The following is a 19365-nucleotide window of genomic DNA, read 5'->3' as shown; positions in this document are numbered from 1 at the left end:
AACTAGGGGGTCCCTACATACAAGGAGCCATGGTTATGTTCAATAGCACGGATACCCCTAGATACAAGACAGACAGTCAGTCAATATGGATTTTGCTTAATTTATTTAATCAATCCATTGTCATACAAGATGGAAGATGAGGAGATTGAGGATAACCATCCCAATGAAAAGTCATGATTTTGTGCTTGGTTTCCAGACTTGAGCCAGTTTTCAGACATGGAAACCTTTGCTACCTAAGAGATAGGTCCCAGAAAGAAGTCTAAAACAGCTCAAGTATATAATAGTGATTCCTCCAGTTTTTCCTGAAAGGAAGCTTGATTACGTATTTTGAAAACTGTACACTGGTAAAAGTGGACTATCCAAACTTTCCAAAAATTGCTTAACAAAGGGTCTGAGTTGATATTGAAACCCAGAGACCTACTCTGTGAGGATATGTGGAAGGCAGGTAATAAATGGAGTCCTGGTCCAGCGCCAGCTCACTATGGGTCCTTTGAGTGAATAGATACACCTGGTGATCATATCTCCAGACTCTGGAAGTATAATTAAAATGGACGTTTTTGTTAGTCGACAGAACCCTCTCATTGTTTCCTTGGCAGGGGCAGCAATTCATCCTCATTAGCACCAATATTTATTCTGAGTATGGTTTGCCTTTTCTGCCTGCAGGGCCTTGGCCAGCAGCACTATTGAGGGTTTCAGATTGGGAAATTCACAAAGGATCCCACATAGCTCTACATCAGACTAAGGAAACCACTTTACTGCAAAGGAGGTACAGTCGTGGACTCAGGGACGTGAGATCAGCCAACTCAGTCACAACTCAGAAACTGTCTGTAAGAATAATGGAACAGCCTTCAGAAAGTTTAGCTGGAGACGAGGTTTAAGATAATAATCTGACAGGATGAGGCACCACACTCCGAGATGCAGTATGTATCCTAAACCAATTACCATCATAGGGTGCTGTATCCCCAGTACATGAATGCATGGGGCCAGGAACCAGATAGAGGTGGATTGACTTGCTTTGTCATCACTCCCAGTAACCTATTTGGAGACTCTGTGCCGCTGGTTCTTATAAGTCTGAGATTTGTGGGTTTAGAGATCTTGTTGCTCAGAAGAGGAATTCTTCCACTAGAAGACACAGCGAGAGTCCGTTAAATTTAGTCTATGGCTGCCATCCAGTTACTTTGGGGTCCGCATGCCAATAGAGCAGGAGTCAAGGAAAGGAGTCACCATTCTGGCAGGGGTAATTTACTCTGATCATCAGGAGGAGGTAGAGCTAACGTTGCTCACTGGAGTCAAGGAAGGATGTATTTTGCTCTTAGTCATCCACTGATTCATTTGTTTTGGCAATAAATGGACAAATGTAGTAGCCTTAGTCTAACACATTTGTGATGATCAGGTGATCAGATCTCTCAGGATGAGAGTCTGAATGACCCTGCTAGGTAAGCCTTCTGGACCGGCAAAGGGACTAGCCAGTGTGAGTGGCATCTAGAATAGGTGATTGAGTAGGATGATGATGAATATCATCATAGACCTGAGACCAGCTACATTAGTGAGGACTGTATTTCATGCCATGAACCTTCCTTTTTTATAAATCTCCACAGGAAAAGTGACCAACTAGAATCTTGACAGTTAGTTCCAGTTGAGATGAACTTATAAGAAGCATGTGGGTCTGAGTGATGCAAAAAGTAAATTGTAGTGGATAATGTGGTACACCAGCCAGAAAAATCCTTGAAAATTGAAGTACTTACTCCCTCAGATCTGGGAGTATTCGCTTCTGGTGGCCCACAGCCGAGTCCCTCTCTCAGGATTACCCTAGGTTGAAGGGAACTGTCTGACCTCAATGTCCCTCCTTGGGGACAAGGCCATATTCAATGACAAAGTAATAATGGGGTACAAAAGTTTTATCCCTTTGCCTCAATTTGGGGCAACTCTGCAAGACCATCCAAGACTCCAAGTTGCCTTTAGGATTAGCCAAGTCCTCTGTTGTGACAGCATCATAATTTAACATTTCCGTTTGCCCAGGCCTGCTTTTTCACTTCCTTACCACTATTTATTCAGAGAGGAAACTCCACAGAATCGTCCTGTAAGCAAATTTCTGTCTCAAAGTCTGTTTCCTTGAAAATTTGACCTGAAAATAATGGTGATGATCTGGCATCAATTCTTGTTCTAGCTACCAATATTGATGTCTGTTAGAAAATTCGACTATATAAATATACATGCATATGTATACACTGACCCTAATATACGTATGTGTGTTTATATGTTCACACACAAATACATATACATGTACATAAACTTTGCTAATATTGGCACTAACTTTTATAATGCTAGTAGAAAAGAGATAGTCGTCATCCCTATCTTCCCCAATCATCCCCATCCAAACCCTCTTGATACACACTCAGAATAGACTTATTTTAAAAAGTATAATATTGTTATAACCTTGGATAATATTAGCTAACGTTTATTGTTTGATTACTATATATCAGGCAGTACATTGATCAATGGTAACGACAGCAAAGAAGGATAGGGCTTAGGCGAATGCTCACTAAAAAAGACCATTTTAAGAGAAAACATGGTTCCGACAACAGCAAAATACAGCTATGTGTAGATCAGAACACATACACATACCCCAGGGGCCTATTGCAATAGAATACCTTTAGAGTAAAACAAACTCAAATTTGATTTTATTGATTTAATATCTAAAGTGTGTTTATGCTTGAAAAATATAGCATATGTAAAATTCAAGCTGTATATAAAACCATTTTCTTGTTAGCTAATCAATTGCACAAAGAAATATCAAGTCTTAGAAACATGAAATCTATATGCCAAAATATTAATTGACAGGTAAAAAGATTTTCGTGTAAAGACACAATATTCTCAAGATCAATAGTCTGTTCTGCAAGACTAGAATGGAGAGTGAAGGAAAATGCTGAAGATCCCCAAAATAAAGATTTGAGTAGCCCTTCTCTGCAAGAACTCTGGAAATGGGAAGAGGTTGCATTGCATAGGTGGTCTCTAGAACAAGTTTTAATTAAATTGAGTAATAAAAAAGCACTGCCCTTTATGGTGAGAAAGAACTCGTAAAATTCTTGTACGAATGCCAGGTAATGTTTGCATTAGTGTCCATGAGGGGTTTCGTTTTTGCTGTTTTCAGCTCTATAAAAGTTCCACCTAAGAAAATAATGAAGATCCTAGTCTTCCTTAAATGTTTTGTGAATCAAAGAGACTTCACAACTTTGTCCGTGGAAACTTTGGTAATCTAGCTAAGTCCATCACATGTTAATAAAAAACCTGAGGTGACTTCCAAAACCTCGTACTACCTTGCTATTTCCTCGTTGAAATGAAGTACATTAAAAATTTCATTGATTAGAGAAATTCTAATCAACTTTCTCTTTCATGAATGATATATTCTAAGAAAATTTGCCCCCTAGAAACTTGCTTGTTGTATCTATTCCTTTAAAAATTCTGTCATTTCTCCAATCAAATATGTCCTTCATCCAAGTTATTTCTCTGAAACCCAAATCTGATCACGTGACTCTCCCACATAGAAATATTTCCTGGATCCCCACAAATCTAGGCTGAAGTCCACCCTGCCTTACATCCTCATCATCTACCTCTCCTCCATGTTTACCACATATTCCAGTCACTGGAATCCTTTATTGTCCTCTGTGTGTTCTGTTTTATCATGCCCAATTATTTGTGTGTAAATTACCCTCTACAAAGAGTGACAATTTCCTGTTGTTCACCTGCTGTCCTTCTGCTTGTACAGTGTGACAGAGAGTCAAGGGCACACGTTTTGGATTCAGAAGACACGGCTTAAAGTCCCAATTTGCTAGCAATGTGACTTTGAGGAAATAATTTAATCTATCTTATTATTTTCATTGGGAAAGTGGGGATAAATACTATCTTACAGATTTGTAGTGATTGATAAATGAAGTATTCAATACATGAAGATCTCCTGCTATGTCTTAGATACAACATGTACCCAATAAACAGTTGCTATTATAATTTTCATCATAAAAAATGCAGTTTCTCTATAAATACTTCCCTGACTCACCTATGCAAGGTTAGATACGTCTATTAGCATCCCTGAGTTTCATTAGCATCCTCTATAAATTGCTATCACGAAACTTACAATATTATATTACAATTCTTGCATGCTATTCTATCTTTCCTTTGTAGCACGTTTCTTGAATTGACCATGCATAGAAATCTTTAAATAATTTCCTTTCCCTGCTTCCACTCTACTTTTGATGTAACTATTAATTAAATTACTTCACAATAGTATAATTATATTTTTACCTGTTTGTTGTCCCCAAATTATTAAGGTTTTTTGGAGAAAATTTTATATCAGATGCTGGCGGCTGATAACAACACTTTTCCTCTTATTCCTTGTCATAAAGCTAGATTTTATTTCCCAGTCTCATCCACAGTCAAGTGTGGCCATAGGATTGCGTTCCAGCTAAAACATTGTGAGCTGGATCAATGTGTATCGTCTATCCAGGCTTAGTTCTAAAAAATTGCTCATACTTTATCCACCATGCCCTTTTCCTTCCATCAGGCTGCAAATAAACACAGTAACTACAGGACATCACGTTAAAGATGGCTCCCAGAGTTGGGAAATATAAGGACTCTGAGTCTCTGAATCACTACTTTAAGGAGGGACACTTATGCACCAGGGACAACCGTTTTATAATTAAGAAATAAACTTCTATTACACTAGGTCAGGGATTAGCAAATTTTTTCTGTAAAGGACAGAGAGTAAATATTTTTGACTTTCTGGGCCCAACGGTCTCCACTGTAACTACTCAATTCTGCTATTGTAGAGCAAAAGCAGCTAAAGACAACGCGTAAAGGAACGCATGCGGCTGTGTCCCATTAAAATTGTGTTTATGGTGCTGAAAATTGAATTTCATAAAATTTTCAAATATCGTGAAAGGGTATTCTTGCTTTGTTTGTTTTGTTTTGTTTTTTTGAGAAGATTAGCCCTGAGCTAACGTCTGCTGCCAATCCTCCTCTTTTTGCTGAGGAAGACTGGCCCTGAGCTAACATCCATGCCCATCTTCCTCCATTTTATGTGGGACACCTGCCACAGCATGGCTTGCCAAGCGATGCATAGGTCCACACCCGGTATGTGAACTGGCAAACTCCGGGCCACTGAAGCGGAAGGCGAAAATTTAACTGCTGCACCACTGGGCCAGTCCCTTAACTTTTTTTAATCATTTAGAAAAGAACCAACCAACTTTAGCTCAAGGCGTGTACAAACGCATACAGGGACCCCTGGTCTAGAACCTGCCCATTCCTGTTAGGCCACTGAAACCTCACAATTTATTAGTTACAGAAATAATTGTTAGCTTACAAATACAAGAACTTAATTTATTCATTTTCCTATTCCCAGGAACAAATATGACACGTAGTAGGCAGTCAATAAATTGTGCAATGAATGAATGAATGAATGAATGAATTTGACCTTACTCTACCTTTGTCCAAGGAAATTATTCAAAGCAGAAGACATGGCTAAAGAAAATAGCATGAATCCCATAGTTCCATAATGATGTGTCAAGTACTCTGAATATTTTATATAAGTATTTGAGCATAATAAAAATGTATTTAAATTTCAACATATTTATAAAAAATGAAACCTAGAAATATATAAGGGCCAAAGTACTGCATGAGTCAACATGAAAACCACAATGATAAAAACTAGATTTTCTTATAATAACTAATGCACTAAGATATATTATAATAAAAAGTTATTATCAGTGTTGATTTTAACATTCTATTAAAATCAAAGGCTTCAGAGAAAGAAGATAGATATATTTAAGGATTATTTGCTCTCATTGCATCCTTACCCTTCCTTTGTAGCACTTATCTTCTTTTTTTTTTTTTGAGGAAGATTAGCCCTGAGCTAAGATCTGCCACCAATCCTCCTCTTTTTGCTGAGGAAGACTGGTCCTGAGCTAACATCTGTGCCCATCTTCCTCTACTTTATATGTGGGATGCCTGCCACAGCGTGGCTTGGCAAGTAGTGTGTAGGTCCACATCTGGGATCCAAACCAGTGAACCCTGGGCTGCTGAAGCGGAACGTGTAGCGCTTATCTTGATCATAAAACACTCATTATTTGTTTTGTTACTTATTTAATGCATCTTTTCCCAATTAGATTTTAAGCTGTGTGGTGGCAGGACCTTGTCTATCTTACTTCTATATTTTCAGCAATTAACTCAGGTGTTGGCACATATCAGACACTAAATACATATTTGTGAAGTAAATGGATAAACCATATATATGATTCTGTTTAATTAAATGAAGAAGAATAGTTGGAAGAATATTTGTTATAAATCACGTGAAAATTTCGTAAAAGTCAAGTGAACTTTACTTGACATGTGCCAAGTAGCTCCAAAACAAAAGCAGCCATTTTCCAAATTCAGAAATAAAATCCCTAATTAAAAAAAAAAATCATTCTGAACAAAAACGGTTCTTACATCTTTCTAGTAAAGAAGTAATGGGATTCTTTGTGAGAAGCAACTATGTCCTTTCATTCTATATACGAGGACGGAAAACAGCTGTCGTTGAAAGAGTCTGAAGGAAGTCTGAAGCCTTATAACAAACGTAGTGGGCACATTTAAGTTTGCTTCATGGACTGAGCTTGCCAGGCCAATGGAAGACATCAGAGGGACTTCAAAAGCCTGAAGCACCTAAGCAGGCTGGCAAAGAATGCCATTTTTAATCACCTTAGGTCGATTTATGAGCCTGGAACTCGCTCAAACATCTAGCAATTCCCTGAGCTTAATTCAGGTACATATAGTTCGAAGCTCATAAGATTTTAGCTTTGGTGTCACAGAATCGGAACACAAAATGAAAATACTGCCGCACAAACAGAGCGCAGGGTTTCAGCCACACATGGCCCTTTTAAGAGAGGATGTAGGGATGCAGAGAGAGAACAATTCTCAGATATATAGCCCACCTAGGTAAAGCACTTTCAAATGTACTTCATTTATTTATTTTAGGCCATTTTTGGCTCAAAATCATGCAAAATTACTGTCTCTAGTTTCATTCTGCTCTTTTGAAATAGTCCAGATTTTGCACTAAGAGTTTAAAGCCACAGCAAAGAGCTAGGCCAAGAGGGAAAGCTTTTGAAGAGTTCTCACAGCTGTGAAAACACAGGCCTCGGGCTGTGTGTAGAGTGACTTCAAACAGCTGCTTCAGGTGACTAAACACCTTGAGTCTCATTCATCAAGTGTTGTTTATACTGGCTGACAGACCAGACTTGGAGAATTAACTCAGAGAAAAAAGATGTACTACGTACCAAGCATGGGAAAGGAACCTAGTTCTTTAAATGTGAAGCAAATAAATAAATAAATAAATAACTTGAGCAAATTTAAAATCAAGCAGAACAGGAATAATTTTATTTTATGCTCCTACTTCTTGTGATACCTCTTGCATCTTCTCAATGCAAGGGGAAACAAGGCTGACGGCTTGCCACGTTTTGATCCCGGGCATGAAATTGAGATGGGCAACTCCTCCATGAAGGGAGAGACCTCAGATAAGTGATCACAAAACTCTCATCAATTATCAGTGAGTGCAATATTGAAAGAGTAGGTATAAATAATGCATTTTCATTATTTTTAAAAAGGAAAATACGGCTTTCTTCTCACCCAGATTCACTGCTTTATTGCAAACATTGTCTCATCAAGCCTTGGCCATAGGGTTCATCACCCAGTATTAAAAAATTCTTTTATCTAAACTGTTCAAAAAGGTGACATGATAATATATTTTAAACCATGTAACTATTTGCATGGATCAAAAGAAGAATGAAATAAAATGACATGAGTCAATGTCAGGCGAAGTGTTGCTAGTTAAGTAAGCTTTAAATATTGAAAGCCAGTTTTAATATTTCCTTTTAATCTAGAAATATGTCACTTGATAATTTTTTCTTTATAACATCAGGGTGGTTACGAAAAACATTTTCCATGGCTTCATTCAGCACTGAGCAGGAAAATCTACCCTATCCCCTCCTTTGTCATGGCAGATATTGTCGGTTGGCACTTCTACGGGCAATTAGTTTATCATTTATATTATGGCAGCTTTCAAAAATAAGACCTCTTTTCAGCCCCCCATTTGCTAGTTTATGAATGATACTTAAAAATTGCCTCTATTTTTCTGATTTTCTTTTCCAGTTCAAAAATGGCTTTCAATTCTTTTTATCAATACAATTTAAAGCAATTCTCAAGCTCTACAGTGCATGGAAATGACCTGGGGATCTCCTGGAAATGCAGATGCTCATTCACCAGGTCTAAGTAGGGCCTGAGATTCTGCATTTCTAACAAGCTTCCCAGTGAGTACTCATGCTAATGATCCAAGAACCACACCGTGAAAAGCAAAAGCATTAAAGAGTAGTAGTCTTGAAGAGCAAAGGGGAAAGACATTCTTTCTTTTTTTTTTAATGCTTTAAAGGCTAATAGTTTTCTGTCCCAGAAGTATGAGAATAGAGGCAAACATTTGATGTCCAACCATGTGGCAAAATAATGATAGGAAATAAGGTTATAGTCACTATGTTCTACTAAAGTACAGAACTAATGATCAAAGATGCATATTTCTATACATTCAATGCCAAGTCAACCAAAAGAGGTCAGAAACATTAATCTAAATAGGATACAAATGTGAAAAATCGCTTTTTATCTTTCGATATTATAATCCATGAGATAAGGACAGGTGAGATCCCACCAAGGGGAAACACACCTGAGAGGGGGCACTTGCCATATCTGGACAGTAACAATGGGATTAAATGGAAGGAAACATAATTTTCATTAGCAAAGAAATAAAAGACACAAGCAAACAACAAAGTCAGGAACTAGAGAGGCAAAAGAATACAGAGAAAGTATAAAAAGGGAGTATTTACCAAAAATCTACTATTCTACAAATAAGACTCCTATGAAGCAGCCATGGCATCCGTTTTATAGTTGAAGACAGAGTCCCCATAGCATTAATCCACTTATTTATGTAAACGTAGGTAGTAGTCGGCAGAGATTTAAACCCAATTCCTTCTGACTATAAAGTCTGCCTCTTTGTCCACCATGGTTCTGACTCCCCAAAATAGGACAGAACAAAGGACAACACAGGAATTAAAGAAGCAGCTGAGCGCAACCGTGCTCCAAGAAAAACTGAGAAATCAAGCAACATAAGAGTTTTGAGAAGTGTTACAGAAAGTTCCTTTCAGAAGTGTAGTGGGAAAGAAAGGTGAATGTGACATAAGTGATGAGGAGTGGAAGATGGGCAAGGAATGGTAAATGTTCTGCAAAATGGATAACACAGCCTGGTTACTGAGAATTAATTATACAAGGTTTAGCACTGGCTTTTCAGATCTGGCCCATTAGGTACATTCCCATTTAATCTCAGCTGCTTTATATAAAATATCAGACTAGTCCATTCAAGTTATTGAGTAATTATTATCTACCAGTTACTGTATCAGAGACTGAGTTAATGAAACTTTATGTGGTTCATCAAAATACACTTGTGGGAAGAAAATGTTGGCAAAGAGATTCTTGATGGTAATAAAATAGCTTCACAAAGAATGCCTAAAGATAGTCATTGAATCATTCTCTCAGATCAGTTTAAGGATGAAGGCGGTTTCTGGATCACAAAAGTAAGAATGTTTCCCTTGCCCCTGACTTGTGGAACAAAGGTATAAGTTTTATGTACAATACAGAATATGATTTGGAGAATTAAATTGTCAAGAGAAAGCAGTGCAAATTTAGGAATCACCAAGATTCCCTTCATGAAATTTATCTCCAGGGACAAATCTCTCTCTGCCTGGTTACAGGATACAAGGAAGGCAATAAGGCGCTACAATAATCCTAGTTAAAGAGCTATGATGACTCTCTCCACCATACGAAGGTGGAGGGAGGGGACGACACCAAAACCAAATAGACAGACAGACAGACAAACTACTCGTCGCTGGGCGTGTCAGGAAATATGGAACAACATTACTGAATGAAGAATGTGCTGCAGGATGGGGCTTGCACCTACTATCTTGTGGGATCAGTGGTGCCAACCTCCTGAGACAGTCTCTGCATTTCTGTATTAGCAACATTAACCATATCCCATACATTTTGGTTTCTTTTGCCAGACGGCAGAAAAGAAAGTAAAAACCTGAGCTGTACTATATCTAATTTGCTTACTATATTATTTATTGTAATTATATATCAGTTATTATACATTGGCTGATATTTTTCTCCTTCCCAAGAATGAGACTTGTTTTACAAACTAAAACAGTAAGCTAGAATAGGAGGGCGTTTGCAAAACTCTTCTGGTGCTCAGCCGTCACCCACTTTGATGTGTTCTTGTTCCAGCTCAACAAAGGATTTTCTTTCTGCTCTCCTAACCTCTATATGTGTGTCAGGAGGCAAATTTGAAGGCATATATTCTCCTCCTCTCCTATTTAAATTTTTACCAAAAGTGAACTTGCTTGGAGAGCTAATACTCCACAAGAGAGCTTTCCTCAAGAGGAGCTATGATGATCACCTGCTACTGGAATTTTCAGGAATTATAGGACAAATAAAATCTAGGGATGGATATTTGTGAGAGCAAGGAGGGTCTATTTACATGATTCCTCCACCTAAAAAGCAATCGCTTAAACCTTGTAAAAAGTTGAACTACAATTTGTATGTAAACTTTTGTTTACTTTATAGCATTTCTCTCTCTTTCTGTTTTCTTCTCTGCCTATGTATGTAAGAATACCCCCAGAGTACCACTAAGACCCTGAAGACTGCTGTGTATATCCTGCAGTCACTGACTTGCAAACAGATTGGCAGCCGGTAGCTTACATGTGCTTCTGATTATGTTAATGAATTAGAGGTCAGGCCCTTTGACTCTTCAGTTAAAGCAATCTGAATCCAGTTAAAGGTAAAATTAAACTAAAAAGAGGTTTGGTTACCTCATAATCTCACCAAAAATAGCTTGTTTAATACATAGTGAAATCTGGCATAAATGAGCGTCTCTTCTTTGATCTGTGTACAACAAAGCTAGAAAACATAATTTCCCCAACTCTAAGAATGATAATAAAATATATATTTTACTGACTGAAGCAAATGCAATTACTCACATTTTCCACCTAATGCGTGGTGGTAAATTCCATCACTACTTCACAAGGCGAAAGTGGTCAAATGTGGACAAACTTGGTTCCAAGTTTCAATTTGCTCCTTTGAAAGCCTAGAAAGACAGCTGCCCAGCATTCTAGCCACCTTGTGTCAACAAGTATCAATAAAATGTGGGCTGGAGTACTCCTCCCCAGAATGGGTTTCTGGGACTAGCAGGTTCTATTCACACATCTAGAAATCAACACTTGGGACTATTGGTGGTTCCCAGACTCAATGCAAATGTTTTATAAGTGAATATGTTTGAAGTCAACATAACTGAAAAAAAAGAAAATATAGTCTTTCAAAGTTTTAAACAGCTGGTAATATATGCATTGGCTCCTCTCACATTTCTTAGGGCCAACCCACTTGTCCAAATCCATGAGATAAGGGAGGAAAAGGATTATGAACACCTTAATTTTGGTCATGGACATGCAGGTTAAAGCAGACAGCAAGGCCAGGTTCTTTAATAAAATAAGTTCAGGAAAGAATTCTCTCATAGGAAAAGAAATGATAAGGTGTATGTAATCACAAGAAAGATCCATATCCAACGTAATATTTTCTTTTGAAGATCAGACTATCTTTAAAAAGATAAGACAGATTAATTTTACTAATCATGAGGATTTTGATGAAATATTGTACAAGTAATTATTATTCAAGTAGATTTGTGGTATAATTATATTAGTCAAGATTTATTAAGCACAGCAATGATCCATGCATTTTATATGTTTGAAATGCTTAATGCCCACACCTGATGACGCAGTTACTATTATTATCTGTATTTCACAGATGCGAAAGCTGGAACAGAGAGGTTGAGTAACTTGCCCCACAGCACACAACTGGCAGAAGCAGAGCCATGGTTTTAATGGAGGCTAATCCCAGAGTCAGCATCCTTAACCATTTACCACACTCTACTTTCTGAACATAATAGCAACCCAGATAAATTCTTCATAACTTTGATTTATATATTATTACTACAGTAGGGGGGGATGGGGTTTAGAACTTAGATGAAATTAGATGGTGGTCTTGCCCTGAGACTACTAAATCTTGGCAGCATGTAGGTCTCAGACAAGGAGTAAGTCATCAAGGTTAGCCACAAAAGACTCCATTACAGCAGAGCCTCCTGAGGAATAAGAACAGTTACAGAAATGTAACAACTTAAGCAATTCCCAGTTTACATTTAGCCACGAGAAACTTACGGAAACCATTTGTGGTGTCTTTATCCTGCATCAACTTAGCTTAGCTAGAACTACATTTCCCAGAATTCCTTTCCCTATTGGTGCCTGAGTCAGAGTTGCCCACAAGAGAAATTTGTATGAGACTTATAAGGCAGAAGTGAAGGAGCAGGCATTTTTATGGTCGAAGTCATCATCGGGTAGATCTTGTTGCCACTCACATGTGTAATTGCTGATATTCTCACTCATCTTGTCCGTGTAGACAGCAGCCAGGTTTCCTGGACCTCTTCCTTCAAGGCCCCAGACCCCCGGGCTAGGCATTTGTGCAGGAGTGCCAGCTTACGGTGTGGATGACCTGCTTCATTGCTACTGAATGCAGCGAGAGACAGGCACACTTCGAGTTTGCCCTCACAGGCTCCTCTTATTCCTTGGTCTCCTCCACTTTATAGCTACCTGCCCTTCCCAGCTGATGTCCTTGCTGGTTTTAGGCCCATCACCAGATGAGGTATGAAAGGCTTATATGGACTGTTCAACCAGAATGGTGTAAAGTTTAATCACTTTACTGAATTCCTTGTTCTATATCACTCTTAGTAGATCTGCTCCTCTGACCAGTAGACCATTAATACCTTACAGATTACTCTTAGCAAACTTTTAGAATTTGGCACTATAGATGCTATCAGTGATAGCCTATCATTGAAGAAAAGGCAGAGGTGAGAAAATGTATTACTTCCTTAAAATTGGAGTGGGGAAAAGAATGCACCCAGAACAGAGGGCATGAAATATACAATCAATTAAATAAAGTATATTATATGGCATTTATAAAGTGGGTTTTACTTCTCCAATACTATCTCTATTCCACGTGTCACATGGTTTAAACATGTCATAGTTTTATCAGGACAACATGGAATTTCTGAGACAGAAATTGTTCCTCTCATAGAAAAATATAACTATGAATATCATCTATTCAGGAATTTGAACCAAGCTGGCAGAGCCAGCCTCTATGTAGGTATACTTACATATTGAACAGTAGCAGCAAGAAATTGAATTCCATGTCATGAAACTAGCTAAATTCCATCTGCAGGGACCCTCAGGAAAAATAAATTTTATCTAACACCACCTACCCACAAGAAATGAATAGAGTTTGCCTAAGGCAGTTGTGTCCATCCTAGATGCCAGAATCTAACTATACATGATGACTAACTAGTTGTGAAAAAGAAAAAAACTGCAAAGAGTTAAACAACTTAATGTCTTAAGCACTTTCAGCTCTAAAAGGAAATCCATAGCAAATTTCAGTACATCTAGGTTAACTGTATGGCCTGGTTTTCCCTGGACACTCTGCTCTGTGCTTGTTTTAGTGCAGTAAATATTCACAAATCTCTTTTTCATTCTAAAAAATGTCCCAGTTTTGACAAAATTATCTTGTTAACCTAGTAAGAAGCCGATCACATGGAGATTGAAGATCAGGTGAAATACTTAAAACAGTTAACTTATATGGAGTACTAGTAGATGCCGGGCCTTGTCCTGTGGGATTTAGCCTATCACTTCATTTATTCCTAGCAAACCCCTCTCATATCCAGGAGTGTCTCATGAGCACCCTCTCTGGTAAGAAGCCTGAGCCACATGGGAATTAGCAACTTGCCAAAGCCCCCATGGTCGTAAATGGCAGAGCAGAGCAGTTGAAGAGCAGAGGCCTTAATGGCTATGACCACCTACAGTAAGAGGTGAAGGACAGTGGATGGAGACCCCCTGGGCTTGCACAGACAGAATGGTCTTGTTTCTGCCCCTCCAAAGTGCTTCAATTTCGCCACACATTAACTAGTATTCTACACCAAAACATGTGATGGGTAATTTTATGTATCATCTTGGCCAGGCTGTGGTGCCCAATTGTTGGGTTAAATGCTATTCTACATGTTGCTGTGAAGGTATTTTGGAGATGTGATTAACATTTATAATGAGTTGACTTTAAGGTGGGTGGGCCTTATCCAATCAGTTGAAGGCCTTAAGATTAAAAACTGGGGTTTCCCACATAAGAATGAAGTCTGCCTCAGGACTCTACCATAGACATCTTGCCTGAGTTTCCAGTTTGCTGGGCTGTCCTATGGATTTGAGTCTCAAGACTGTGACGTCAACTCTTTTCTGAGTTTCTAGTCAGTGAGCCTGTTCTACAGGATTTTGGACTTGTCAGCTCTCATAGTTGTGTAAGCCAGTTTCTTAAAATCAATCTCTCTCTCTCTGTGTTTCTCTCTCTGTCGTATATGGAGAGTGTATATACTATTGTTTTTCCCAATTTACAGATGGAAAAACTGAGACGTTAGAGATATTGAGTAACTTACCCAATCAGTATTATACAGCTACATAGTGGGAGAAATGGAATATTAAGTCAAACCTATCTGACCTCAGAGACTTGGTGCTTAGTCACTACAACTATTTTGCACTCAGTGGCATGCAAATCCAAAAGTCAACAAAGTACGGTGAGAAAACTCAGGGACTTGACGTCAAGACTCCTCAACTTTAAGTCTGGTTTTAAAAGTTACCAACCAAATGCCCTTAAACAACTCACTTCCCTCTTTTAGCTCCAGATTCTCTATCTATAAATAGAGAAAAGAGCTGCCAATAACTTGATATCAAGATAAAAGTATGTCAACCTATAAAAACTAAAGTATCATTTTTATTTTGTTATTTTCCAGATGAAAATTTATATGCTGGGCTCTTTCTTCCACTGACCACAAAATGTCCTGGGATATTGAACATTAAACTAACTTTTGCATCAGGAGATCTTAGATCCAGTACCCAAGGTCAACATGATCCCTTTTCATTTACTGGTATTAACACAAGAAACCTCAGAACATTTTGTTGTGATTGCAGCTTTGGGAGAGCACCGACACTTCTCTTAACTCTCTAGATTAGCGTGTATATGTGTGTATGTACATATCCATTTAACCTGTTAAAAATTGAGAATCTGAAAAGTTACAAAAGGGAAATAGAAAAGGGAAAAGAAATACAAAAAGGAAATAGGAATAGCAAATGGGTAAAGCAATTAAAGTGCAATAAATAAATAAATAAAACTTGAAAAAGCAGTAAATATTATAAAGCTAATAAAAGCTTAGTGTTTAGTAAAACAAAGAGCCAACTGAAAAACAAAAACAATATTATATCAGACACTGTGGAAGAGTTAAGGAATGAGAAATCTTACCAAATTAGGGAATACCCAAATCTCTTTAGGGAAAATTTGCCAAGTGTAGTTTCAAAAAATTCCTCACAATGTCCTTAGTGACTTTGTTTAGAATATTTTGAGCACATGTGAACGTTGATGTTCATGATTCTGCATTTCCATTATTCTTCAAGATACCATAGCTTCGTTACTGAAATATCTCAGCTTTTCTTTATTTCTTCCATGGAGCAGCAGTACAGCCTGAAGGTGTATTTACTCTCAGCAGGAGGAAAGGTAAGAATTCAGAGCAAGAATGGATAGGAGGAATGAACAGAAAAATCAAAGGAAAACACAGGGGAAGCCAAAACAAAGAAAAAGAGAAGGCAATTTATTTCAGCAATATGGTGAACTGTGAGGAAAAAATGACTCTCTAAAATGGCAACTTGTGGGGACAGATCCAAGTGAGCTTAATGAGTCATTTTATGTAAAAGTCAAATCATAATTTTAATACATTTAAAGCACTAAAGTCCATTTCGCATATCAGCTGTGTATGGTAAATGAAATTGTGTGTTTTTCTTCCGGAGGGTCAAGATACTTGGGAGAAGATTAGGTAAACGGCCCCATATACCGAGGGGGTTGTTAATTTTTTATTGGTACATTGAGCCAATGCAGTTAACTACGTATATTCAGACTATAGACTCCTCCTATATATCCTCATATCACTGATGTTAATGGGAAAAGGGTATGTAAAAGAGATAGATGGGAGTTAAGCTGGGAAAGCAAATCCAGCTTTGCGTCTTTGTTCTCTGGACAGGATAAAATGATATACTAACTGGTTTCCTCAGCTCATTCTGTAGTAATGTTTTTCAAACCTTAGCTCTTTCCTCCCTTTTCTACTACAAAGGGAGCATATGGCGCCACAGCCTTGCACAAAGAAAAGAAAACACGGTAGTAAATTATCTTAAATACACCTGAACTTATGATATCCAGAGTCTAGCTTTCCCTAGATTTTTTTTTCACATAATTCTAGATTTACTTTGCCATTTAAAAGTTTATTTTGGCTGGGGTTGAAATTTAATTTGTTCTTCAAAGAAACATAACAATGGAAATACAAGGAGGAAGCTTTTGTTCGCTCCCTGGGAGTTCCGAAAAGTAATAATTATAAAATGATAAGATTCTAAATGAAAATGTCGCTTGCAAAGGTTGAGGTTGACAGCACAGACCTATGTGAAGTGAAAAAAGTCACATTATATTCACGAACATAAATATAACCAGATGATGTAATTTTATATCTTTTGATGATTTATTATATGTTTCATAAGCTTGAAATAAAATCCTTTCTAAAAATAAATGTTCATTAGAAGTCCTACAAAATAACACTTCTTTTGAAGAATAGTACTCATAAGATAGTAGTATTAAAAGAGAATTAATGGTAAACTGATAAAATAATATAAACTAAGAAAACTGATACACACATATACACACATTGAATTAGAGAATAACACATTAGTACTTTCAGATTATTTTCACTTATTTCCAGTCATGTCATTTGGTCTGTACTGAACATGTTGATCTGATCTCGGCTGTTGCACTACGGTTCCAATGTGTCCCTTAGAAACAGACACACAAACATACACACACACCCCACACACACACCACATGAACACATACAACCACCACCGTGATGACAGCAAGCTCAGAATTTGAATAAATCAAATGTCTGTTTTATAATTATACAGGCTGATTAGAGTCAGAAGCCAGCTTTTGCCAAAGCGTATGGCCTGCGGGTGTTTCCTCAGTAGGAGGCTCTGTGATAGCTTCTGCGTGGTGAAGTTAAGCAGGCTTCGGGAGAATGGGTAACTGATGTAGATATTTTTTAGCTTTACCTTTCTAGATTTCTGAAATGTGTCTCCTGAGTTATATGTTAGAAAACTAGATGGCACATTCACCCCCACATGTGTACATACACACACATGCATGCACACACACACACAGGTGTGTGTCTTAGAAATCAAATGTGTCACTTCTCTGCACGTATGAACCTTCACCAAAACTCCTCTGAAGGAGCTCTATAAGTTTCACCAGTACTAATTTGATGTGGAAGCAGCAGGAAGGCTGGTTCCCTAATCCTGTCACTGTCCTTTGAGTTGTCATTTACTATCTCTGCATGACATGACAGATTCAGGGATGTTTCTTTAAGTCTGATTAGCTGATACATTTCTTTATGCCACAGAGGGACTCGTGTTTCTATATATCTCTACTGTTTCTCTCATCTGTATACATAGCCTTGGACAAATAGAGTCAAATGTATAGCACGGTTTCATAGGTTTGCTATATAATGGTTTGTAAGCCATTGGTACAGCCCAAACATTGGAAAACTTTTTCTGTAAAAGGAAAGATTGCATATATTTTAGACTTTTTTGAGCCATTGTAGGACCAATGCAGCCATAGACAATATGTAAATGAATGGGCGGTTGCAATAAAACCTTATTTACAAAAACAAGCAGTGGGTTAGATTTGATTTGTGGACCATAGTTTGCTAATATCTGGTATAGTCTGTAACTGTCAAGTCAGGCTTGCTAGAATTAACCAAACGGTAAAATGATAAATACTGTACAATTCTTTCATTTGTTTTTTTCTGCAGAAACCCGTGTGGAAAAAGATGGATATCTTGAGAGGATACATATAAAAGGGCTAAAGTCAGTTATGCCACTACTGCTCAAGGATGCATTTAATTGTGTTTTATGGTTGCTGATTCAACTCATCAAGACAAATAAACAATGAACAGAAGTTCATATATTTAACCAAATACTGATGCAGACACGGACCTTACTGAAAATTCCATGCATGTGGTCGGTTAGACAGTTAGCACAGATAGATATAATAAGTGACACATGTTCTCAGGACTAGGCTGCTTTGCCTGTGTTTCTGTTGACAGAAGTGCGGTTCCAACGTGTGATCCCCTAGTGTATGTCACCATATGAAAGAGGTTTAAAACGAAAGAGGGCCAAAAATTCCACCTTGAAACTGTAAGCCACAGGTAATAATCAACACTTTCATCTTTATACCAAATCACTTAGCTAAAGTACACAAAGAATTCTAAGGAAAATGTACTAAACTGTCCAGGATCCATCCAACTTTCTTTTGGTGAAAGCACTAAATTTCCTTTGAGAAGACATCCCTTGCCTACTCTTACTCCTATGGGATGGGTAGAGTTAACATGTACCTTGATTGGCTTAAGTCAGTCACTGAGGAGCATTCCCCTAGCTACAGGCATTGGTTCAAAGAGGTGTACGTTCCCTGTCAGAGGGATTAAGACACAGTGGGACGTTTCCTGAGATGCCTGGGCGAGAAGCAGGTGTCTTTCTTCCTGAAAGAATATAGAGGATAAAATTGCTTCCATCATCTTCCTTCCACAGAATGTGAGAATGATGAGGGCAGTGGTTGTCACCCTGGGTCCAGGCAATAGGGTGTGCATTGTATGGAGAGACTTTTAAAATAATACTAAAACTTACTAAAAGAGTGCCTTTTTTTGTCACAATTCGCTGGCAATTATGAACAATGTCAATGATAGAATAGTCTTCCCGTTGAGGGTAGAATATTCCACTGTGCCCTGCCCGCCCCTCACCTTCTTGGTACCCATTGCTTCCACACAGAGTCTGAGACCTCCAGATAAAGGCCGAGAATAAAAGAACTCTGGCCTTTTGCCTGGAACTCAGCCATTGCCTAGAACATTGTTCTTATATATTAAGGTTCCTTTAGTCTTAAAAAAGTAAATAAATAAATAGTTATTTTTAATCTACTTTATCTCATTGAACAATAAACTACTCCCAAACAAGCAAGGACACACACATTCAACTAATGTTATATATATATACATACACACACACACGAATACATGGTCCTGAC

This window comes from Equus asinus, chromosome 4 (assembly GCF_041296235.1).
Source record: "Equus asinus isolate D_3611 breed Donkey chromosome 4, EquAss-T2T_v2, whole genome shotgun sequence".
Classification (NCBI taxonomy): Eukaryota; Metazoa; Chordata; class Mammalia; order Perissodactyla; family Equidae; genus Equus; species Equus asinus.
This window is presented reverse-complemented; position numbering follows the sequence as displayed.